Below are 25,325 nucleotides of genomic sequence, written 5' to 3' on the forward strand. Positions count from 1 at the left end.
AGAAAATAAATGTAATGTAATGCTGTTATTTAATGTTCAATTCAAACAACAAATGCCCCACATACTGCAAATTTAACTGTGTCCTTTTACACTTATGAGCTATAAAGGCTATGCAACTATGCTATTTTCACTAAATGTCCCTAAAAGCAGTGGAATCATATAACCCCATAGTTAACTGTGTGGCGGAGCCCTTTCCATAGGTTTGCATCTGCTTGGTACTAGAGCACTTAATCGTGACCTAAATCTTTTTAGCTTCTTAGCTCTGTCTAGAGAACAAGTTTGCATAACCAAAGAGAAAAGAGAAAGGAAAAAAAAAGAAATGAATGCAGAAGATTATAAAAAGTGTATGTTGGAGTTACTGAAATATTCTCTAGTGGAAAAGAATGTAATATATACTTTCAACAACTTTTTCATCCTTTGCATCATTGCTTTTCTTCCTGTGCCCTATATAAGTAAACCAGCTGCTGTACGAGGAAAAAATAACCAGCACACATCCACATATTCAATCTCTGTTCTTTGTTCCATCAGTTATTCTTTAAAAAGTGATGAAAGTTCTGCTTCAGAGGATTAGACCAATTTAAATTGTTTCTTTAAACAGAAATTTTGGAAGAAGAAGAAACATCTGTGCATTCTCCTCTGTGCAGGAGGAAAAATAGATATATTTTCTTCAGCCTTTGCTTCATTTATTTTAAAAACAAGTGTTGTTGCTCAGATTTTTGTTTGTGCTATGTAAGTGATGAATTTTGTCCGCAGTACCTGATCTAAGTCCTGTTTTGTGTATGTCTGTCACAAAATTATGTTCTTACCATTTTTTTTTTTACCCATTCTTTTGTTTTCAGCTTTAATACTGGTGAATATTATGCATGAGATAGATGGGCTATGGGATAAAACCACTTAATGCTGTGCAAATATTACCTAGATTAATTCAAGTTATTAACAAGAAAATAACTGACATTCATTGTATTATTAGCAAATTGAGTTACCCTCACCTTCAGATTAAGATGAATTGTGTATCACTGTCACTTGACAGTCTACAGTAAACTACAGCTTTTATCTCCATTAATTGGTAGTTCAGTCATTTCTATTATGATTTTCACAACCAGCTATGAATTTTACCTCTGTTAACACTAGTTCCAGTCTTATCTGCTGTATGGGAATTGTTAAATCATGGCCTGAACCACTGATTGACCACCTGAGGCAAGGACGGAGTCAGCCATGGGAGCACAGGTGAAGGCAATTCAGCTGTGTGACTGGAAGTCACAGGTGCAGCCTAACTGCACCTTTCCTAGACCTCATTTAAGGGCTGACTGCCAGGAGGGAAGGGTCTCTTTCTGGATATCTTTCCTTTTGGAGTCTTCTACTGTGAACCTTGGATATGGGTGAGCGTTTCATTTTTTTATTGTCTCTTTTCACTACAATAATCTTTCTAGCTCTAAACCTGTAAAATACTGTCCTAACCTCTTCTAACAGTACATTTGTTGATTGTACATCTGCATTATCATTGTTTTTCTTCCAGTAGGTAGCAGCTTATGTACCTGTTTACGTACCTACTAAACAATCTTTATTTCAGGTAGCACCTGTTCTCTTGTATCAGTCACAGGTCCCCTACTTTTTGTCTCCTTTGCAGTCTGCATAATCCAACCCTGAATTTCTTCTGATTTAATCAATGAAATATGTGGTCCTGGAAAAGACACTTTTCTATGATATTTTACTGTAGTCACTATTTTTATAAATATATAGAACAATGAATGCATGGCTGAGAAGATCCTTTAAAAAGTACTGTTTTGTGTACTTTAGTATTAATGTTTATGATGTTCTCATTTGAAGCATCTCCTTGGCTCCCATAACCCACTAGTGCAATGAAATAACACTTGAAATATGTAAAATTTGGAATATTGCTGTAACTATTAGTCTTCCAATGAAGTTTGGTTCGAAAACTATTTTAGTATAAACATCTTGAGAACTTGCTGAATGTGTGAGCATGTAATGAGTAGTTTACGATGGCTATGTTATCAGCACCATGTTGTGTACAGCATAATAGTATGGCTTCTTCTGTATATTGCTAATCATAAATGGAGACAGTATGAAAGATTCATAGATACTACTTTGCACTTAGAAAAGTTTCATAGAGCAAGAGGATTGAAAGAGTGCTTGGGTATATTTACCTACCTATGTACTCAGCATATTGAGTTTTCATATCTTTATGTACATATGCAATGTAAATATTTATATATATTTACATTAAAATATTTAGACATATTTTTATATTACATGTGGTAGAAATGCTGTTGAAGTTCTTCTGGATCTTCCTACAATGCCTGTGGTTCAGTGAAGTTGGAATTTTTTTTTACTATGTTGCTGCTTTTAATATTTTTTTTTTTCTGGCAAAAGAGTTAGAAAAGGAATTAATCATCTCAGTAAATGTGTCCTGGGCAATTCAAAACATAACTGTGGAACTTCTGTTTATCCTAATCCTACCTTACAATTAAAGAAAAACAAACCACTATGAAACAGAAGTTAGAAAATGGCATTTTCTGAGTAGCTCATAAATTTTATAGGATATCTACTTTTAGATACTCGGACTATGGGAATTAATGTGTAATAGAAGCCTGAACACTTCTGTAGGAATATCCACAAATTAAAATTGAATTTTTAACAACAAGCTACAAAACAAAGCTATTAAGATATACCAAGGGTATTGTCAGTTGTGTAGAGAGTTCTGATATTCCAATATGGTATGCTTCAGATACGCACTTCAAACTGCATCAAGTTTACCACTAGCTAATATACCTTTAAGACGCTGAATGGAGAAATAAACTACTGATATTGTTCAGTCATACAAATTGCACACAGAAGGCGTTTCTAATTTTTAGCATAAGTTTTGTTTCATAATGTGACTTAATGTCTTACATATTAAGGTGGATAAAACAAGAACTAATTTTTTAACACTAACTAAACAAACTTGAGAATGAGCATATATGCACAGTGAGGTTTTAGTAGCCAAAACTGAATGTCAAGTATGGCAAACTTGATTCTAGATTCTTAATTCTGGAGAGAAGATGAGTACTCAAGAGTAGCTGGCAACTGGTATTTTACATTATCACTTACTGCTGAGTATATATCGCCTTATTTCTGAAGCAGATTTATTTTTTATGTGATAAACTTGTCACATGCATACATGTAGAAAATAATTTATTATACATAACATCCACTCATCACTTCAGCTGTATTAATAAATGGCTGAATCAGGGGCAGGTCCAAAAAAAATTTGTCATATGGAAAAATTGATACTGGTACTCCACAGATAACCTCTTAGGAGCATCAGTTGACACTATAGTTCATAACTTTGGGGCAGGCTGTTCTATGATCCAAACACTGTAGGATGACAAATGAGTTAGTTAAAAGTATGGTCAGTTGCTAACATCTGCTCCTTCCAGAGCACAATTACTTAGTTCTCCAACCAATCTGCAAGGCTGCGGGTTTATAACTCTTTTATCTGTGTCTCAGACATATTTAAGTTGTGCATGCATATCTCTAAGTTTGCTTACTATCATTAACAAAAACTACTGTAGCAGAAATGCGAAGTCATGGCTTGAAACAGTGATTCTTCTCCTGGCCTTGCCTTCTTACCAGGTGATCTCAGGTTCATGCAGTGTATCTGAGTGGCTTGCATTTGAGTATCCACCACTTCCTAGGCCTTGTTTAAGGGTTGGTAGGGAAGGCAAGGGTGTCTTGCTGGAGATCAGTCTACCTGAGTCCTTGGGAAAGTAGGACTATGCAGCTGCTTTTCTTTATTTCTGTGGCTTCTGCATTTGAGCAGATTCTCACTTACTGCAGCCTAGTGCCTTGCCTCTCTTCTGTCATTGCTGTGCTTTCCATTGTGTTACAACTATGTTACATGCCACTGATGTATTTATGGAAGTTGGATGATTTATGAAGAGAAATGGTGCAAAGAGTTAATAACATCCAATTCTTTGCATTTGTTTGATTATTTTTCAAAGACAAATTAATTTGACCTGTATTAGTTTTTCCATGCTTTTCCATTTAACAGGCTTATTTTTAATTACTTTTGTATAATCCTGGAAACATGATTTTCTCAAAGCCTATCACTCCCTACCTCTATGAATCATTTTTAAAGGATGTCATTAAATTATTACTTACCCTTTCTAATGCTATTGGAGATGCACAGAAAGCAGGTTCTCTTTACATTTTGTTTCTTTATTTTCCTCTGACTTGACAAAGATGAAATACTTTTTTGGAGATCTGTGTCTTCCTTCCGCCCCCCCTGCTTCTCTCTCTCACATCTGTATTATGTAGATGCTGCTTGCTACACTCTCCACTGGCACAGTCAACTTTTCAAGAGAGGTCAGAGGCTTTATGTCTGGATTTCAAGTGTCTGGATTTAGTTAGATGGTGTAAAATCCACTTTGTCTCACTGCTGTAGGTGACATACAAAGGTCTCATCAATTCCTGATTTACTTATGGATACTATCATCAGTCTCAATCACGTAATCCTTGGCAGATTGCTGAACCTGTGATTAAAGCAGACTACTTCACTCAGCAAGGCACTGTTTGCTGCAGGAATTTGAAAAGTATATGCCATACATCTCCAGACACACTGTAAAGTCATCAAAATAGAGTTTGAACATCTGTTGAATAAAAATGCCTTCCTGACTTGTATCAGCCATTGCTGTTTTCTTGAGGAATGCTGCCATCATGGACAAATACACAGTTGTAGAAACCTAGGGACCCAACACAGGAACAATTGTTTTAAGTGAAGTCTTAAACAAAACCTCTTTCACCAAAGGGGCTGATAATAGATTATGGTGAACTTCTCCCTTGTGCCAGTTTAACCAATTGGCTTCAGCCTACTGATGGCAGTACAAAGCAAGTTAACACTGGTTCATCACACTCACTGTAGTAGTAATATCTGGGAACGTTAACCTATTATTCAGTATCTATCACGCTATGAACTTCTACCTGAAGACCTTGTTATACTGTTTAAAAACTTTCTAATATATTGACACTTAAGAAGATTCTATGATCACGTGACACCTAGCTGTAGTTCCAGCATTTTGTATAACTCATCTGCATCATAACTGTATCCACTTAATTCAGTATTTTCCACAGACATGCCCTTATTTTCCTAGATATTTGTGATCTTTGTGTGTAACTTAAGTAGCCACCAAAAATTTCTACATTTTATACTTATTCATGATTTCTGACCATTTTCCTAGGAGAAATCCAAATTAAAATTTAACAGTAAAAAAATTAATTCTAAATTGTGAGATCTTAGTTTATGACTAGTTGGCAAATGTCTGAATGCTATTTCTTTCCATAACATTCCTACTTTTGAAATATTCCCTAAAGAATAATCTTGCATGTGTTTAAAATTTATAAAGCTTCCTTTATTAAAAAGTTATTCTATCTTTTTTCCCGTATACAATTTATTTCTTGATGCACAGTATATTTTTATAACTTCTGATGTCTTTTATGAATGGAAGTTTCCAGTCCCAAAAATTGTGTTCAGGACTTACAAGAGTTTATGCTAGTTCCACTAAAGCTTTTCTTTGATCCTAGTGCTGCATCTGAGAAAACAACTTTTAATTCCAGTCATGCACTTAAGAAACTGGATCTCTTACTCAGGTGTTAATAGCCTTTTTTTCCCTTAACCAGACATAAAGAGGCTTGGAAGTCTTGTAGTAGACAAAGCAACAAAACTGACACAGCAGGCTGGAGGAAAAAAAAAAAAAACAGATAAGAGAGGTAGCTGGGAATGAAAGAATAATTTCTTATAGTATCTTGTATATGAGAGTTTTAGGTAGGATTAGGATTCATGAACCAAACTGTATCCCTTGTTCCTTCCAAATGAGAACAAGTTCACTCCTATTTCTTGATGGTGCTGCCCCTCAGTGAAGGTGAAGGGCTTATGACTGTGTGAGAGACATGGGAGTAGTAGCAAGGAATGAGTCCTCTCTATTTTGTCCATGAGGTCAGCTGGGTGATCAGATTATACTCTTCTCTAAATGGATCTATGAAAAGAACTATAGGGTAGATTAATATTTCTATTCTTTCTGCTGCCTTCTCATAGAATATAGTACAGGATTCGGTTAGATCATACATAGGAATTTCACTATGTTTAACCAAAGATTTTGCCATCCCATTGAAACTAAGACAAGGCAGAAGCTGGAAAGCACTAGATAGTTGATTAGACACAGTTTTTAACTGGCTTGTTTGACAGGGAAGTACTTACTCCTGTTAAAGCTTGCTACAACCTATTCTTTCAAAGATTGTGTGACAATAAAAAAATTAGTTATCAATGAAGTCCATCTGGTAAAAACTGTAGTAAATATAGAAGGAAGCTGGTGGATATTCTTTCAATTTCTACTTAAATTTTACTCTGGCTTCATCTTCAAAGCATGGAACTTCAGTTATTTTATTTTTCTAATCACTGGTTAGGACCCTACTCTTTGAAGTCAGTTTATTTGAAGAAGAGCATTTGACTTTCCCCTGATTTCTCTCCATAAAATTTGTACTCCCTGCTAAGACTTCTAAAATTTTTTGTTCATAGTAAGAGAAGGCAAACTGCTCTGTTTTGTTAGTTGGTAATTTGTAGAGAGCAGCAGGAAGCTATCACTTACTGGCTTTTCACAACTTAACAGCCAGTTGTGCTTTCTCACACCATGTTGATTCACCTTGCTGTCTTCCCTGGGATTGATGGTGATATTCCCAACAAATAACAATGATCACTGATTGTCACTTCTGGTTACCAGACGTGAGCCAATACTTAATTACAAATTCTGGTGCATAGTTATTATGTGAATTATGCAATGTGGCACTGTAATATGAACAGCAACTGCCAAATACATCGAAGGATGCATTTACAACACTAATTTTTGGCAGAAACATATCCTCTTATGGTCTTCTTTTGATATCAGCCCAAATGCTGCTATTTACTAGCTGTGTTGAAAAGTTGTATGTGAGACAAATTCACGTCTGTTCTGAAGTAAAATGGAACTCTAAGACAAAATATAAGAAGGCAACTTTGATTAGTGTCTTCCATGAGAATTACAAAGTAAAGACATTTCTGGTCACATTATTATGCAACTGCACAAGATTTTAATTAATATTGCAGGGTCAATACAAAGTGTATAATGTGTATAAGTATATAAGGGAAACTCAAGGTGAATAGAGTTTGTACAAGTGATAGCGTTCAGAAAATTGGGAATTCTTTTGATATTCCACTGAAAAATTCAATGAGCATATGCAGAAACTAGCTTATAATTCCTTTGAAAATTAGAGCATGTTGGGGTTTCAAATGAGATGAGAAATGTCTCCTGGATTTACATAGTAGAATCCTGCTTCTAAGACAGCTGCAGATATCAAACAGAATATAATTAGGGTGAATTAAATCATTCTAGGGCAATAATACCACATTTCCCCAGTGAAGAAAAAGAAACTATTTTAAAATAGTTTCTCTAACGAGTTATTTGTCTGTACTGCTTCTTATAGATGCCTATTTGGGGACCATTTGTGTTGCAATATGGTACACTGCTTTACCCAGAAATCATTTTAAACACTATTTCTCTGATGAATGTATTTACAGGATCAATAGAGGACAGTTTAACAGGTAAGGGTTTTTATTATTACTATTTTCTTTTCTTTTTATATGTAGACTATTATAGACATTCCTTTGGGATACTCAGCTTAAAAATTACAGGAATATAATATTTTGTTGAGATGCAGCTCTTTTGTTCATTTTGCGTACATTTAGGACAAAAAAGCTGAAGGGGTTTGTCAGATTCTAAATAACAAAACAATTTTTAAATTTTTGCAGTAGTAATGAAATATGATTTCCAGTAAGGCAGTCCAAAAAGCAGTAGGGAGAGAAAACAGACTGAAAAAACAGTGAAAAGTCTACCTGTTAGGAACAGCAGTATCCTTTTTATGGTATAGCACACTGTTTTTCAAGGCAGTTTCCATACTGCTGAATTCTCTGTTGCTTGTTATACTTTCATAAGAGGTGGTGCTTGATCTTTTCTACTCGTAGTATAATTTGATGTCCTCAGGCTTTTCATTGCTAGTCTTTTCCTGTGGGTGTATCTGTCCTGCAGGTATGAAGGGTAGCTGAAGAGTAGGGTCAAACCTGCTGATCTCTCTTGCCAACTCATTCCCTGCAGATGGTTCATTACAGCTCTGATTCGAAATGTACGCTTGCACACAGGGCTCGAAACAAGTGCTTGTCAGGTGGGCTGAAGAGCAATCTATCCCACCAGTGTTGGCTCACAGCCCACAGAGGTCCAGCCAAAAGGCAGGCCTAGCGCTAAGAGCTTGTCTCCTTCCAGTGCATGATTACTGGTAGTGAGTATAGACATCTGTGTGGGCTTCAATCCATCTTGAATGACCATGTGAATAGACTCCTACTGAGTTCATAAAGCATTCTGTCCCTGAGGGTCTGGTTTATCTTGTTTCTCACAGCACCTGAACTAGAACTCTGGCATGAACTGCAATCTGCATCTGCAAGGTTTTTGAACACTCAAAGGAAGAAAACCTTTTCCTAACACACAGGATTCTAAGACTGTGAACAAAACAGCCCAGTGTGCTTCTTAAAAAGACTGGCCTTCACTACTGGGTCAGAGTATGTGAACTTAAGATTCGCTATTGTCTCTTCTTATTCAATTCATGTAGGAAGATTAAGAGACATTAAAACACTTCTCCATGCACTGTTAATATAGATAGCTATTCACAGAAATAAAGGATAGTTACTGCAGCTCACTAGAGATCAATCTTGTAAAAACAGTATCTTAAAGAGGCAACTGATTTTGCATAATTTCCTTCCTTTGTTTTGCTTTCTCTTTATTGGATGTTGTTTTTATTTAAAGCAGTGGGAAGAGAATGTTTATGGATGATTATTTTCTAGGAGTTGATAATTCTTCAGCTTTTACTGTTTCTTCTAAACTGTTTTAATATTAAGTCCTTTGATAGATTCTTAAAACGACTCTGCCCTCATAAGCTAACCACAATTCCTTCTTTCAGCATTCTTCATGATTCCATTTGTGCAGGAGATAAATTCAAACTGTTAGCTTTCCTTCTCGCTTCTCTTTACATGTGAAACAAACACCAAAGAGCAGTAGATCACTATTTGAAAAATCAGTATTTATTTCTTGTGTCACCCCAGGATGCACTGAAGATTGACATCAACTTTTGCCTCATAGCATAATTGTATCATATTTGAGATTTATTGTTTTACAATGTTACTGTATTGGAATTACTTAATTTGGAAATTGATTTTCATGACAGTTTTCTCGTTGTTTCCTCTATGCACATTCTCCTCCATTACTGCCACATCTAGAACTCTCTCCTTAGAGAAATATGAGGGCTGCTCCAAAAGTAATGCCTCCTCTTTTATAATGTTGGCCCATTACATCAGAGGTAGATGTTGGTGGTATAACGATAGATGTTGAACATTTCCACCAATATTCCAGTACATTTTGTTGTTGTGCAAAAGATGGTAACAGAGGGACACTGACATAAACGTGTGTATGAAGCAAAGGTGTTTCATTGACTTACTCCACCTGGAAAAAATGGCACCCACTGACATTCAGCAACTCTTGCTGAACAACTGTGGAGATCAAACAGTGGATATGAGCACGAGGAGGCACTGAGTGATGAATTTAAGTGGTAGCCACAGCGATGTGAAATACAAGCCATGTTCTGGATAGCCATGCAGATTTTTTTTACAAACACAGAATGCAAGCTCTAGTTCATAGCATAGCAAATGAATAGCTAATGAGGATGACTATGTTGGGGAAAAAAAAAGTTTTTGTAGCTGAGAATTTTCTCTATCAAATAGGGTTATTGTGCTCTTTGTATCTGTTGTAGTTTCCATGGAAATAAACTGGAGGTGTTACTTTCAGAGTGACCTACATAAATGTGAGAGAATTTACTCAACAGTAACCTAATACAGGAAAAACAATACTGCTTGACCAAAATTGGTTTTGATTGATCTGTAGTGACCTAGGAACAATGAGTCTGCCTGTGAAAACTATTCGACAGCCAGGAGCAGAAGCTGAAAATCCATTCAAGATCAGATATGTGTATGTAGCCTTAGGTTAAGCAGAGCCTTGTCTACTTCTGGATCAGACTTTTTGCCCAAGTATACATGAAGCCTGCCTCTCAGAATAGACTTATCCACTTCATATCAATATCTTCATATAAATACTTTGAGTATTTATGTTTGCTGTCTGCATTTTGGCCTGTCCTCATTCAGCAAAATCCATCAGAATTGTAATTATTCCAAAATTATTCCAGTAATAAACTAAAAAAAAAGGAAAGAATTCTGGCACATCATTTTAACTATGGAAGTCCTCTAAGATTTATCTAGTTGAAATGGTTAGGAGGTAAAAAGCTGGGAGAAAACCACTAAATTAAGGATATAATCAATTTCATTTTTCTTAAAAATTAAGAATTGTATTAGCTGTTGGATAGTAAGAACAAGTATTGCCTTAAAGAGTCGTAGAGAATTTAACATGCTCAGAAGTATTCATTTTTGTCTAGCTGCACTAGTAATACTCATATGCAGTGGCACTCACATATGATCTGATGATATTTCATCAAACTGTAACCTGATCAAAGACTTCATGATTCACTTGCACTTGATGTTCATTTTATTTGTATGTGTGATATTTTCATTATTGTTGTATAAGTTGATGGACTATTTCCTGTGCCATCACAAGATTGCTACTGTAGTTGATGATAAGTACCTACCAAAGTAAACCAACAAAATACAGATTAAGATGCAGAGAGAAACATCAAAGCGAAGTGGTATATTTGCAGCAACATAACTGATCGATATGCAGGTTTTTGGTGAGGGAGTTTTCATCCTGTGAGTTCACTGAGTGAAAATGACAGTCTGAAAGCCGAAATGCTGGGAAAAGGGAGACTTTACAATTCTTGAGGGAAGTAACCTCAGAAAACATATACTTTCATGTTTGGTTTCCATGCATAGTCAGTACTAGATGAAGTATTTTGTTTAAAGATGTGAGTGACATCTAGCCTTGAAATAATACAGAGGGAAAAGGTTAAATGTCTAAAAGTCTGACATAAATAGCAAATAACTGAGTCAAGAAGTTTCTCCAAGAGGAAAGGTACAAAGTACATGCTTTGTACATAGCTTCATCCCTTTGAAAAAGGGAAGAGTGAATAGCCTACTGATTTTAGAGTCATAAGCTTTAATCTTGCTGTAGTCAATACTGTGATCCGCATTTAAGATAATTATGAATACAGCATATAATATGTACAAACAAATAAACCTGCATGCCTACTAGTGAACATAGCAAAGTAGTCAAGAGTTATAATTGCACACATAACAAAAATATTAGACTTTCATTAAACACCTGTTTTCAAGCTTTATCAGAGCAGCATACGCATTCAGACTGTCTTAGAAGTCAGCTGTGTATGCACAAGACAGAACCCTTTGCACCAGTGGCGGAGGGGGGGGGGGGGGGGGGGAAAAAAGAGGAGACACCATGTAGGTTCAATCATTGCTTTGGTCAAAACTACTTATTAAATAATTTAGTAAAACATAAGCATTCTGAAATATTCCTGGTATTCAGGAGTTGCCAAAAGCGTTGTCGCTTCCCTCTGTGTTCTCCCATCATCTTCCATTTCCACCTTCTCTCCTTTCCATACATCTGTTTACTCCCAAAGGGCAGCAACCACAACCTAAAACTGCTTTCTGCCATCCTGTAATCTTTAAGAAGGGGAGAACAATAATAAGCCCAAGGCTTTTTTAATAATAATTCAACTGTTCTACAAAAGGACTTAACCAGCTGTTCTCTTACCACATGCCATGATTTGTGAAGATTTCCATATTGTCTGGATATTAGGCATGTCCTGAGAATGCCTGCTGCTTTCCCAAGCAATGAAGTACAAGGAAAATTGGTTTTGGTTGTAAGCATTCAAATTTTGCCTCATTCCACCTGTATGTTCTTTAGGGCTTTTCCTTTTATTTAATGGCTGACTATAGCCACTGGTACTCTGGTTTCAGCTGGGATAGATTAAATTTTATTCTTAATAGCTGACGTAGTACCTTGGTCAGGATTTAGAATGAGAGTAAAGTTGACAATGTGAATGTTGGAGTTGTTGCTGAACAGTGCTTACATGAAGTCAAGGACCTTTCAGCTTCTGGTGCTGCCTAACCAGCAGGGGGCTGGGAGTGCATGGCAGATGGGAGGGGGTGGAACCAGAGCAGCTGGCCCAAACTGGTAAAAGGAATGTCTCATATCATGCAGTGTCATGCTCAGCAGTAAAAGCTGGGGTCAGTTGGTCAGTGTGGGAGGACTGCCATTGCTTAGAAATTGGCTGGGCATCAGTCAGCAGGTGGAGAGTAATTGCATTATGTATCACCTGCTTTCTTTATTATTTTTCTTGATACTTTTTTCTTTCTTATTGAACTGCCCTTATCCCAACACAAAAGTTCTTGCTCTCCGTTTCAATTCTTTCCCTCATTCCACTAGCATAGGGAGTGGTACAGCTATGAAGTGCTTAGATGTCTGCTGGGCTAAACCACAACTACTGATATTGATAAACTCACATTTTCTCCTTTTTAATTGGGATCGTGGTATTGGAAAAGTCATTATGAAGTGAATGGGAAGCTTAGTGCATGTCTAAACTAAGATTAGAATGAAATAAGGTCAATAGTGCCTAACTTGTCACACTCTTACTGAATATTTGTTAAGAAAATATATCTAACCTGTGTAACTGTTCTAACAGGAACATAGGACTTAAGTCGAATCTACTTATTGTCTACATATTTAGCCAGCTATGAAAAAGCTAAAAATTCTATGCTAGGAGTGTAAAATCTGATTAAAAGCCTCTTCTTATACCATCGTGCAGGGAAGATCTCACTGGTTTTTAAGTAATCCTTTAACATTTTGCGCAAGCTCAGTATGCTAGTGTCAGACCTGAGTAAAATATCATTGCTAAAGAGCTGAGTTTGGTTCCTAGATCTAAATTTCTGATTTGTAATTTGTTTACCTTTTTCTATCGCACCCTCTCTGAGGTTTCCAGCATGACATTACTTTTAAAGACAGAAATACTTATGCTGAGCTCATAAATTACCTTCAACTGTTCTCATTTCGTTTTATCTGTTCCCTGAATGTAGTGTATGGAGAATTGTATTGCACTTGATTCAGAAATGCCACAGGGCACTGTAGACTGCTTTTCTGTGACCATCTGACCTGTTTGCTTAACATTAAATGAATAAAACCCAGGATACCTTTGCATTTCATAAATGAAAAAAGGGAAGGAAGAAACTTCTAGTAGAGATAAGTCACACTGCAGCCCTCAGTTTCATGAATGCCTTGTAAAAATGTGTCCTGTATTTTCTGTGACCAGACTGCTAAATAAAATGTAAAATATGTATACGTGGTTGATTGTAAGAAGATTGAACCCATTTTATAAGTCTGAACTGAATGTCAATCCTTTCCAAAGTAGCCAGTGTGACTGAAAATCAGAGGTCAGAATCTGTCATTTTTTTTCATCTGTTTATCCCTCAGTATCAAAGAAGGATCAACTGTATCCCTGTCATTTCCCTTGTTCCTATAGCTGTTTAATTTGTTCCTGTAGACCTCTATTAATGGTAATTAGTATATATTTCTTCTTTACTTCATCATAATCCTGGATTTCCACTTGTATTTGCATCTCCCTGCTGGGGGGAATCATATCAGTATTTATAAATATCTGGACGGTGGGATTCAAGTGGATGGTGCCATGCTCTACTTGCTGGTGCTTAGCAACAGGACAAGGGGCAATAGGCACAAACTAAAACACTGAGGAAAAGCTGATTTACTTTGAGGGTGGCAAGGCACTTGAACAGGCTGGCCAGAGAAGTGCATCTCCTTCTGTGCAGATATTCAAAACCCACTTAGATACTTTTCTGCACAACTTTGTGTAGGGAACCTGCTCTAGTAAGGGGGTTGGACTAGGTGATCTCTGAAGATCCCTTTCAACCCCTATGTTTCTGTGATTCTGAGATTTCTTATGCTTCTGGATCTTTGAGAACTGCTTAGCTGAGACAAGACAAAAATAGGTTTTTTCATATAATGTTATTTTTCATATAAGTATCCACTCATCTATATCAGTAAGATGTCTCACATGGGAGAAGATTTTAATTTATATTTCCAATACACAGTAGAAATGCATGTCTTTGTAAAGTTTATAAATGACATTTATTTTTGACAGATAAAATGCATTGAAAGTATTTTGGAAACTGAAGAAATGATGAGATAAAAACTTCATGCCTTAATGTCAGATTATTTTTGTTGCTAAATTTCTGTCAGGACCTCATTGCCAATATTCTTGATCAGAGTCAAAATCATAAGTACTTATGAAGAAGCAAACTTATAAAAGAAAGAAGATTAAGAATATGTAAAATTTGAAATTCATAACCTACCAGAAGACATTTCAGGTTAAAATTCTGTTATGTTTCACAACAAATTATGGACAGCAGTTTGAAACAAATGTAATGGAAGAGAAGAAAAATCACAGAAGTAGCTGAGAGACCTGTGGATTTTAAAATAGTGGAGGAGAAGAAAAAGGCAAAGGCCGAGGAGAGGCATTTTGAAAAGAGAATTGGGCTGAAAAATTCTACTTAATGTAATTCTCTGCTCAATTGTTGCATTTTCCTAATGATGCAAAAATATTCATTAAGATTTTCCATTTTATATTTGAATTGATAATATCAAGGCTTTTCTAGTTGTAATTGGGGAGACTTTACTGAAAGTAAACATTTTAAAATTACCACCCAATTTTACTGAAATTATAGATAGAGGAGATCTCTGACTCGCTATTAGCAATTTCAGTTAAGTCTTGGCATGATAGAAATTACAAATAAATGTTTGCAATAGCACACTTTATTCAAACAGGGTGTGCTGGATGACCCTCATGACTGTGAGGAGGTTATCAAGACATCAGCCACAGGAAAATAATGAGAGCTCTCATACAGGATTTTAAAAATAATTAATATGCAGCTCTATACCACGTACAAGATAAAGAATAGAAATAAAAATCCTAGTAATCGATATGCTGTCCTACAAATGCATCTTGTCAGATGGTTTAGTTTAATTATTTGAGGAAAATTATAGGTTTGATTATTAGAGGAAATGAGACCAGGCATTTGATTTAGCAGCACTGAGCATTCAGATATTAAAAATAGTATCATATTCCAGGTTTTAAAATGCTCTTATCAACTGGAAAGTCATAACAGCTATAGGGTAGGAAACTGTGAGCAAAATAATTGAGTCTAAAATAGATTTTAAAATCACATGGGCCAAAGAAGATGTGTGAGTAGTGGTCAGCAGTGAATAGGAGGAGGCAATCTGTCAGCATAGTATAGAAAATATAGGATGTTTTAATGTTATATTTTAATAACATATTAACATTAAAGATTATTAGATAAGATTAAAGATAATGCCACCCCAGCCTCCCTAATTAGCAAGAAAGAGCTTAAAGTGAATAAAGAACAACATCAAGGGTTTTGTTTATTTACTTTACCAGAAACAACCCCAGTCAGTGACTTTAGGAGGCTTTTGAAAGAGGAGAACACATCTTTTTCTTAATCAATAATAAATGGTTACAAATCAGTATGTGTTTACATTGTGACTGCAAACATGAGAAGGTAATTAACAATATGCTAAAGAGAGTGGTTTCACTATTTTGTCTTATTCAGTGAATCGCTTACCTCATACACAGCTGGTAATTTTGTTGCCTGCAACAGTTATCTGGCCCAAGTGATAGAGAAGATCAGACTAAGTAATCTAAGTGTGTCTTCTTAAATTAAATTGGATGAATCAGTATGTAAAATTAGCTTCACTGACTAGACTTAGTGAAATTGCAGCAATATATAGACAACATATTAATTTTAGGAAGGAACTGTAATCCTCCTAGTGAGAAGGAAAATGAAAGGGAGATAGTATAATTGAAATGACAGAAACAAAATCCATAGCTTAGTGAATAGCTGAGGAAATATATTAACAGTAGATATTATGTCTTTTTACTGCTGTTAATTTGATTCTTATTTTTATCTAAAACTTTCGGTATTCTATCATGAATTGTCTAATAAAATTTAAAGATACTGCAATTTAAATAATGCTGACATCTGCTGAATGATTATTTATAGACTAAGTGTGTTGTTATAAGAAATACAAGGAAAACAGTCCAAAATAAGTAGCATTCAGATTCACATCCTGTTTTCTTCTAAGGCTGTTTTCTGAGAAGGAAATAGCTATTTTGCTAATGCTTCTCTTATACATAAGGTTGATATTATTGTACAAGGGTACCAAGTTCAAACACTTTTTTATTTTTCATGAAAAATTTTGACATTATCAAAAAATCAGCAGGGTTAGCAAATCATTGAGTTGATGTTTAGGATCCTAGAATATAAAACAGATCACAATTGAATTTGATGTCAGTAAACAGATTCATAGTTTTCCCCTGGGCTAGCCTACAAGAAGTAAGTACCTAGCTATTTGATTTTCATTTTCATATTGCTCCAGAAGGAAGATTCCAGAAGTTTGAAGCTAAAGAACTGAGAATTGGTAGCCTAGGCTCATTTCCAGACTACCTTACTGATGAGTATGCCTCCTACCATATGCAAGAGCAAGATTTTGTGATGGATAAATGCACTTTATTCTGAACAGATGAATGAATGATTATCACAATGGCAGCTGAGCACATTTTACAATCTATTAAAGAAAGTTGCTCATTCTGTTCTACATCTCTTAATATTTTTTTTTTGTATTTATTCACTGTTATTCTGTTAGATTTTCTTCTTTTTTTTCCCCTCTTCTAACTTTCATTTTAATAGCACATCACTCAGAAATGTTGAAAGGAAAACTGCTGTAGTTGAACAGGTAAAAGGAGTAAATTTAGACTGTTGTAAACAATAAATAGTATCTGAAGTAAACTGGTTTTGGCAAAATGATTCAGTTTCTTTGCAAGATGATTCAATTTTGTGGCAAGATTGCAGATTTTTCTTCCTATCAACTTTATCTCTGTTAGTAAGGAGCTAAAATGGAGAAATGTTTCAAAACAAAGGCAGGTAATTCCATTACTTGTGATCTTAGAATAACAGCCATTATACCGTTTCCCATCGCTTACTTCTACTAGCTCTTAACCTTAATATCCATTTCAGAGTAAATTATGTAGAAGGTCTGAGTGCTACCAAGGAAATGAAGAATCAAAGAATGCAGTAAGTTCTTATTCAGGGTTGACTTAGACACAAAATAATTGGTGGCATTCAGAGAGCGTCACTATGAGGTAAGGTGACTGCTTTCATCTTCAGCCACTTTGTAATTAAGTTTAATGCTGTTTAAAAATCTGTAATGTAAGCAAATAAGCCAAAGTATTTCAGAGAAGTAGAGGCAGGATGAGATAGAAAGGATATAGGAGGGTTCAAGTACTGAAATATCATTAACTGTACTAGTAAATAGTATGCAAGAACACTTGTTCAGGTTTCTGAGGATATCCTACCCTTTCATATTGTTGCAGCTATCAGCTTACTATTAATGACTGCAAGTCTTCTGCTAATATTTTCCAGATAAAAAAAATGAAAATCTAACATGCAATTCACATTTTGTTCTTACAAAAACAAAATGTTGTTCTTCATTTATTTCTTTTCTCCTTTGTTTGCCGCATCAACAATTCCCACAACTATCAGCATTTGTAATATGGCATGAAATCTTGGTGTTCACAGAATTGCAGGGGTTGGAAGGGAATTTCTAGAGATCAAGTCCAACCAGGTTTGCTTACATTTCTTCTGTATTACATTCTATGCGTTTTCAGCTTCATTAACACTAATATTTGCAAAATGCAGGACTATTTTCATTAGAATTAGAAAAAGTGGATTTTCTAATTTACAATTGGAAGATGCATTTTATAAGTATAAACTCAGATTGATGTGTAGTAAGTGAGTGCTAAATTAATTTATTCATGCTCATAATAATGCAAGGCAGCCAAAATTTAGTGGCTTGACTAAGATTATGTAGTTCAGAGTGCCCCTAAGCACTACTACCTCAATAGCAAAGGTAGTATTATTTTTGACACTTCCAAATGAAGACAGAAGAGAACAATCTTCCCTTTACAGAAGGTGTGTGTCATCATATTTTTCAAATACACAAAATCTCAGCATTTTGTCACGTTCTCCTAAAACTTTTAACATTTACATATTAATTATCAGTTTAAAGGGATGAATGTAAGACTGCAATGCAACTCCAAGTTGTGTTTTATCTATACTTTAAAAATTTGCAACAAACTATTATTTCAAAACAATCATTGTTTTGAATATATTTCTCTGATAACCAATTGTATAGATACAAGGAAATGACATTCAGTAGTGCTAATTGGCTAAATGCTCATTAAAGAATTATTAAAATCTCACTGAAAAGCTCAATAAATGTGTACTGGAGTTTCCTTATCAACAGCACCTTCACCTCCTGTGGAATGTATTATATATCTGGTATAATGAGCCCAGAGTCTGTAAGTACGAATAAACTGCTTAAGATCAAAGCTATATATAACAACTGATTATCAACTAAATTTCATAAAATCAAAAAAAAAAAACACAAACATTTTTGTAGTAGTTGGCAGGAAAAATCTGCAATGTAGACAAACTTACTAAAAACAGTTTCTATAATACATGTTGTGGCTGATATGTTTGTATTTGATACGGCTAAAAATAGGCGTTAACAAATCTCTTTCCAAGACTGATTACAGGTCAGGCCACTCTGCAGGAAGGAGAGAATCAGAAGCAATTTGTTTTGAAACAGAAGAAATAACAATAAATTATTAATTAGGCAATATGATGGCTTTTTTCATAGATAAGTTTACACAAATCCTATAGACTGAAGAGAGAAAATAGAGATGTTCCAATTGAAATCTTCTGATGAAAATAGTGGTTTTTAATTTACTTTATAATAATTAACTGCTTACCAGCCAAGAAGTGTGATCTACTTAGTATTACATTGAGTAACAGTCTTAACTTTCTAGAGTAGTAGTACTCAATGCTTTACTAAAATTGTTGATTGAAAGACTAGGAAAGCCAAATCTACTTTTTGTTGTTGCAGTTCTTCCTGCTACATGCCTGTAAATGACATCTCATCCGAATTACACCCAAATAGGAAATCAAGTATAGTGTATATCCCACATGGATGTGCAGGCAGAGATATAACAGGATCGTGGAAGGCAAGTGGTTCTTTTCACAAGGCTTTAGATCCCATGAAAACAAAATCAGATGGACAGCACCATAAGCATTACAGCACGGAATAAGTCCGCGGCTGGGAAGAACAGCCAGATATGGAAGACGTCAAGCATTCCTTGGTCCCACCATAAACAAATCGTCCTAGATGTAAGGGCTACTCCAAAAGTAATGTCGTCTTTTTTTTTTTTTAAATGTTGGCACGTGAATTAAGAGGTTGGTGGTATGGCAGTAGAGACTGAAACAACATAAGGGGTGAATGTTGGTTGTATGGTAGTAGAGACTGAACCTTTCAGTTGATATTTCATTACGTTTGGTTGTCATGTAACGGATGGCAGCAGAGGGACAGTCTGACAAAATGGCCTTTGACATGGTAGTGCATATGAAGTAAAGGTGTGTCTCTGAATTCCTCCATATGGGAGAAATTGCGTACAGTTGCAGCAGGTCAGCTCCACTGATGCAGATTCTTATGCGCATGGCATGCAGGCTCTTGTTCATCACTGGAAAAAATTGCGTAGTTAATGGTGGTGACAGTGTGGAGAAATATGCAGTATTTTTGCAATATTTTTGGAGCAGCTCTCATGCATCAATATTGATACTGATATCTCTAGATTTACATTGGAAATGCTATTTCCTATTTACCTTCTGTTTCTGTCCTATTTTTAGAGATTTGTCATATCTGAACTGATATGCTTTTTAGGCTGAGAAGTCTTGATTTTTCTTTGCTTTCTTCAGTAGAAGCTGTTCTACTATTCTGATCACCTTCCCTGCTTCTCTGTACCTTTTCTAATTTTACTTGATCTCAAAAAAAAAAAAAAGTATATAAGTAAAGGTGTGAGCCTACCAAAAGCTATTCAGTGATATACCAACTCTTGTTTTATTTCTGTAGCATTTTCTTATAACATTCTGTTGCCTTTCTACAGTAATGTTTTACAGTCTTATCCACAGTGACCTAAAGATCTTCTTTCAAGGTTGCAGTAGTTTCTTTAAAGTCCCTCATTAGGCATGTATAGTACAGTTTGTTTTTCTCTGAGAGAATTACGTTGTACTTATCAATGTTGAGTTTCATCTGTCACTTTATCACCTAGTCACTCAATATCAAGACATGAATCAATGTTTCATGAATTTAATGACATATAATAAAGAGTAGTAAGAAGCTCAATTTAAGTAGCGTAAAAGACCATGACAAAATTACTTTGCAATTCCACTGAAGCAAAGTGAAACCTGTTTCCCTGTTTAGTGGCATTTCACATGAGGAGCAATTAGCTTTGCATTTAAACCTCAGAGAAGTTTTAGGGTATAAGAAGAAACATTCCTTTGATTTGTGTTTTAATGGAAAAGGTGATGTCAGATGGGATGTTTTAAATTCAAGTTACTCAGTCTGAAATTGGAGTAATGGGGCAGAATTCTTCTTGCCTTAAGGGAACCGGGAACCTGTGTGGTGAGCATCAGAACACATATTCTTCTCATTGCTTTTTGACCTGCCATAGATGTTAGGACAGGTCCTTTGATAATCAGGGAAGTTCCTTATATCTCTTTTACAAAATTTCTCTATTGTTTTTCTTGGGAAATGATACAAAAAAATAATGTTTTAGATTGCTATTGGATTTAAGGGGTGTGTGTGTGTGTGTGTGTGTGTATATATATATATATATATATATATAAATCCAAATTTTCAGACAGGATAAATTTGACCCCTTGGAATTAAGCATAATAGATGCTTAAAATAGTTCAGGAAAAAGAAGTTGGTACAGGCCATATATCTTCTTGGGTAATTTTGTTACATAAAAGGTGTGTTTTTAATATTGAATATCAGAGATGACTCAAAAATCCATTATGCATATGTTTCTGAGGAGATCTGAGGCATCTTTTCATCAGTCCGGTAGGGATTAGGGACCCTCAGCATTTCTTATGAGTCTCTCAGTAACTGATAAAACCTGGGCCTCAAGACCTTAACTAAGTCATTCAGTTTTTCTCTGTGAAAAACATCCTGTCTGTAAAATCTATATTCTGTGCTGCTGCCACTGTATGGGGGGAAAAAAAAAAATAACAAAACAAGAGAAGAAAACTGTGTTCAGCAATCAATCGTATCCATCTTTCTAATTCTCCTTTAGGAAGATTTTATTTTGCTAACCTTGTCTTCTATAGGTTAGGGAAAAGGGACTGTTCTGACAAAATGTACATGGTGCATGATTCCTCAGTCTTAGCCTGCAACTCACCTAATGATTGGTAGCTTAGCCAGAAGACAGGAGAAACACACTCAAAGCTACTGAATAAATAATCTGAATAAATTTTCTGTCAAGAACTTCAGGGCTTGGAAGAAAAGCAGGATGTCATTTCATGCAAAAGCAGTAATTTTAGCATTTTGTGTCATAAAATCCAAGGTCAAAATCATCACAATAATGAATAATCCTTGCTTATGTAGCTTATAAGTTCTAACCTAAAAAAGAATAATTCAGCTTACTAGTACAGTGCAATAAGATAACCACAATTAATTGATGCATCATTGTGAATGTAAATTTGAATTTTATTAAGTAAGAAATCACAATAATAACAGCTTTTAAGTCTGTTTTTAAGAGAGAATTTTGCTCACAGTCTCATAACGCAGGATGAGAAAGAAATGGAGTTTCAGCTGTGAAGAATAGAAAGAACAGCTGGACAGGGTCAGAAAAAAGCATCCTGCTCCATGCTCTGCGGTTCACCTTTGTTCCCAGAAGAAGCATGTTGTACCTAATTGGCACATAAGAAAATATGCACAAGCAGAAGGGGCCTGGGTCCTGTGGTATATAATCAAGCTGCTGAGAGGGAATAGTGAAAGGGATGATAAGGAATCCAAAAGTGCTCAGTAGTACTCATAATAACGGAAAGGGTTTATACTAACAGATGCTTTTGAGTAATGAGCAGCAGCAATAGATAAAAATAAGAATTAAGGAAAAGTGTATTATCCTCTAACAAAAGTCTCCTGTACTTGAAAAGTAATGGCTGAAAATACTAAGTAGACATCTTATGTATTTAAAATGGCAAAGTCAATAAGATAAAACTTTTCCAGTACTAATAAGCCATTAAGAAGACTTTATATAACATTGCAAAACAATTTTAAGAAAATGTGCTTTACAAAACAAATATTAATATTCAGGAAGACGTATTTTAAAAAGTGAAAGCTTTGACAACATAGCAAGCTCAAAACTTTGAGATAAGTAGAGACCTTGGTAAATAGCAGAGGTCTTTAAAAATACCAAATGAATCAATATTTTTTTTTAGTGGTTCTTCATGGTAATCATTTTAGTGCTTTCAAAATGTTATTTGATTTGAAAAAAGGCTGTGATGCAAATTTAATATCAAAGCTATTGCAAAGTCTGTTATAAAACTTTGTAACACATTGTATGTCATATAAACTCTTTCAGTAATCATTTGTCAGATGTCAATGTAAATTGTATTAAAATCCCACAAGAAAACATGAAAACAACTTGTGTCATTAAATAATATTGAGAAATACTGAGTTTGCATGCTTAGATTCTCTAGGTTTGTTTGTATATTTTTCCTGTTTTTCAACATAGAATTGTTAAACTTGTTCAGTTTTATCAGTTGTGATAAATACATGCAATATTTGCCACGTGGTATTTATGTTCTTATCCTATTCCATGAAAGCATGTGTTGCACCACATTTGTGTATACTAAAATGTGTTGAAAGTCATTAGTGAATTAAGGCTGAGGAAAAGCATTCTGTCAGAGATTCACAATGGATCTTCCTACATATTTTTATTTCTTCCTAAAAGGAGTTACTAGCATGGATCTCTCCTGAAATACACTTGCTTGTTGCAAGCCTAATGGGAAAGATCTATTAGGGAGAAGTAAATATGTCTGGAAAACAGGTGACTAGACTCTGGAAGGGAACAGAAACGTGGATGATGTGGATGCACTTTGGGTGCAAAGAAACAGATCTCAGACAAGGTGTTACTCTCTGTGCTTCTCTGGGCCTGAAGTGGAAGACTATCCATGATGCTGACCAGCTTGCTATCTAATTGAGGATCCCCAGAGTGATCACATTGCTGAATGGTTGGAGATATTTTCTTAATGAACTGTTCCAGATAAAATGTCACACTTAGCGCTAGCCTCAAGCTGACAATGTGGTTTTTTTTGCAAGTTCTTGTAACTAGATTTTCTTCAGACTGCCCAAGATAACCAGTAGACTTGAGAATATATTCAGTGTGAACTAAGTGGAGCCTACTCATGGTGACTTTCTGGTCAATGGGGTTGGTTAGCAGAGCTCCGCACTGCCCCAGCATCATATTGGACAGTTCTGGGGGAAAGAACACAGCAGACTTTGCCTTGCCAAGTGCTCTGCCATTTTTATCCTTTTTTTTCTTTGCTCACAGAAGGGATGTAGTTTACAGAGTACAGAGGGAACTATTCCTACAGAAGAATATTTGTTAACATGCTGTTCAGCAGATCCCACCTGGATGCTGAAAAATGTATCCTTCTAGCAATAATTTTCATTTTCTGAATAGGCTATTCAGATAATTGACATTACTACATCTTTGTTGTTTTTCCTATTTTCATTCTAATACTTCTTTGTGCTGCCTTTTCATCCTTCATTTTCTGATTTCAGACTACTTCTTTTAATTTGCTTTTTTTATATTTGTGAAGAGATTTTTTTTTTAAATTCCTTCCTTCATTTTTTGTTATGTTTTTGTTCTTTTTTTTTTTTTATTCAATCCATTTCATATCAAGTTTCAAATATTATTTTGGCTTCCATGCAGTCAGATTCCACTAGAGTGCATCTTTTCAAATATCCTATGTCACTAGATTCCTCTTAGGTGTCAAAAGAACAGTTATAGCCTCAGTCCATTAAAAATACATTGACTATCAGCAAAGTCAGAATAGAAGCATTAGAAGAGTAGTTATTTGTTACTTCGAATTCAGTTGCAGAGAGCAGGTGATTTTTTTTTTTTTAAGTCATATTAAATTGAAATAAAAAAGCAAGCATCTCATCCCTGCTAGAGCTGTAACATTCTCTGATGCTCTCAGTGATGGCCACCTCCCACTGGAACCAGCAGAAGCTTCTTGGCATCATGTCCTAGAGGTCAGCACTCTGCAGCTGCTTTGGAAAGGAGCCAAATAGCTTGCTCTCAGATTGTCCTCCTGTGAAGAACATTTAGCCATCAGACTCTGTGCCAAAAGGAAGGAATCTACTGAGAACATCCTGCTGCTGATGTGTTGCCCTCAGGAGGGATCTTTTCGGACAGAGTGTGAATGTCTTTCTTTTCTTCTTCCTTTGAACAAGAGTGGGCAGAATTTGTATAAAGTGTGCATAAAATCGCTAAACTACAGCATTTGTTATGTTCTGGTAAATATCTTAAAGAACCCATAGAGTAATTCTGGCTAATTGGTTCATACAAGAATGATGTAAAGTAAACTACTTAGAAAACAGCAAGCTGGGAACTTCTCCCAGTGTTGACAACATGAAAAGTAATATAAATAACATTAATTCTTCTTTGTAATTACATTTCTGTAGCAACTCCTCTCAAAACTGTGAATTTGCCCTATTGTGAATAACTGAAGGATACCACTCATGATATTTCCAAAATATTTTATGAAGGAAAGTCTTTATAGAGGATCATTTGGATGGCTAAATCCAGAATGTTGCATTCGTTTACATTCATGTGAAAATTCCTAGTGCCACCTATTGGCAGAAATAATAAAATGTTAGTTAATGTGCTGCTCTTCATGAAACATATTTTTCCTGAGAACATGGGGGGAAATAAATGTTTGCATTTCATATTTTAAAATACTAATGATAGTATAAATACTTGTATAAATTTTTGCATTCCATAATAGCATTAAACTCTTAAGAGGCATGCTAATAATTTTTCATTCCTGATGAAGATATTTACTTTCTACCTGCATCTGCCGTGAGGTGGAGAAAGTAATGGCTGATTCCCAAACCATCTGCCTGCAAAGATCCACCCAGCTTCTTTACAGGACTTCTGAAATGTATCAGATACATCAGATAAACAGCTACCTCTTTTTCCTTCCTCAGGTAATTTGTAAATGAAGAGAACTAAGGAAG

The 25,325-nt window shown here is 35.3% G+C and overlaps 1 long non-coding RNA gene across 1 annotated transcript; it reads left to right on the top strand.

Moving 5' to 3' along the window:
* The first annotated feature begins 1,341 nt into the window (after positions 1–1,341).
* On the top strand, positions 1,342–25,006 carry LOC122180335. The gene is made up of 3 exons (XR_006179017.1): positions 1,342–1,379; positions 7,513–7,630; positions 24,257–25,006. It is a non-coding gene; the product is annotated as an uncharacterized LOC122180335 (long non-coding RNA).
* Positions 25,007–25,325: the final 319 nt, after the last annotated feature.

The sequence above is a fragment of the Lagopus leucura genome, unplaced genomic scaffold (assembly GCF_019238085.1).
Source record: "Lagopus leucura isolate 7727_CA_CO unplaced genomic scaffold, USGS_WTPT01 Super-Scaffold_100004, whole genome shotgun sequence".
Classification (NCBI taxonomy): domain Eukaryota; kingdom Metazoa; phylum Chordata; class Aves; order Galliformes; family Phasianidae; genus Lagopus; species Lagopus leucura.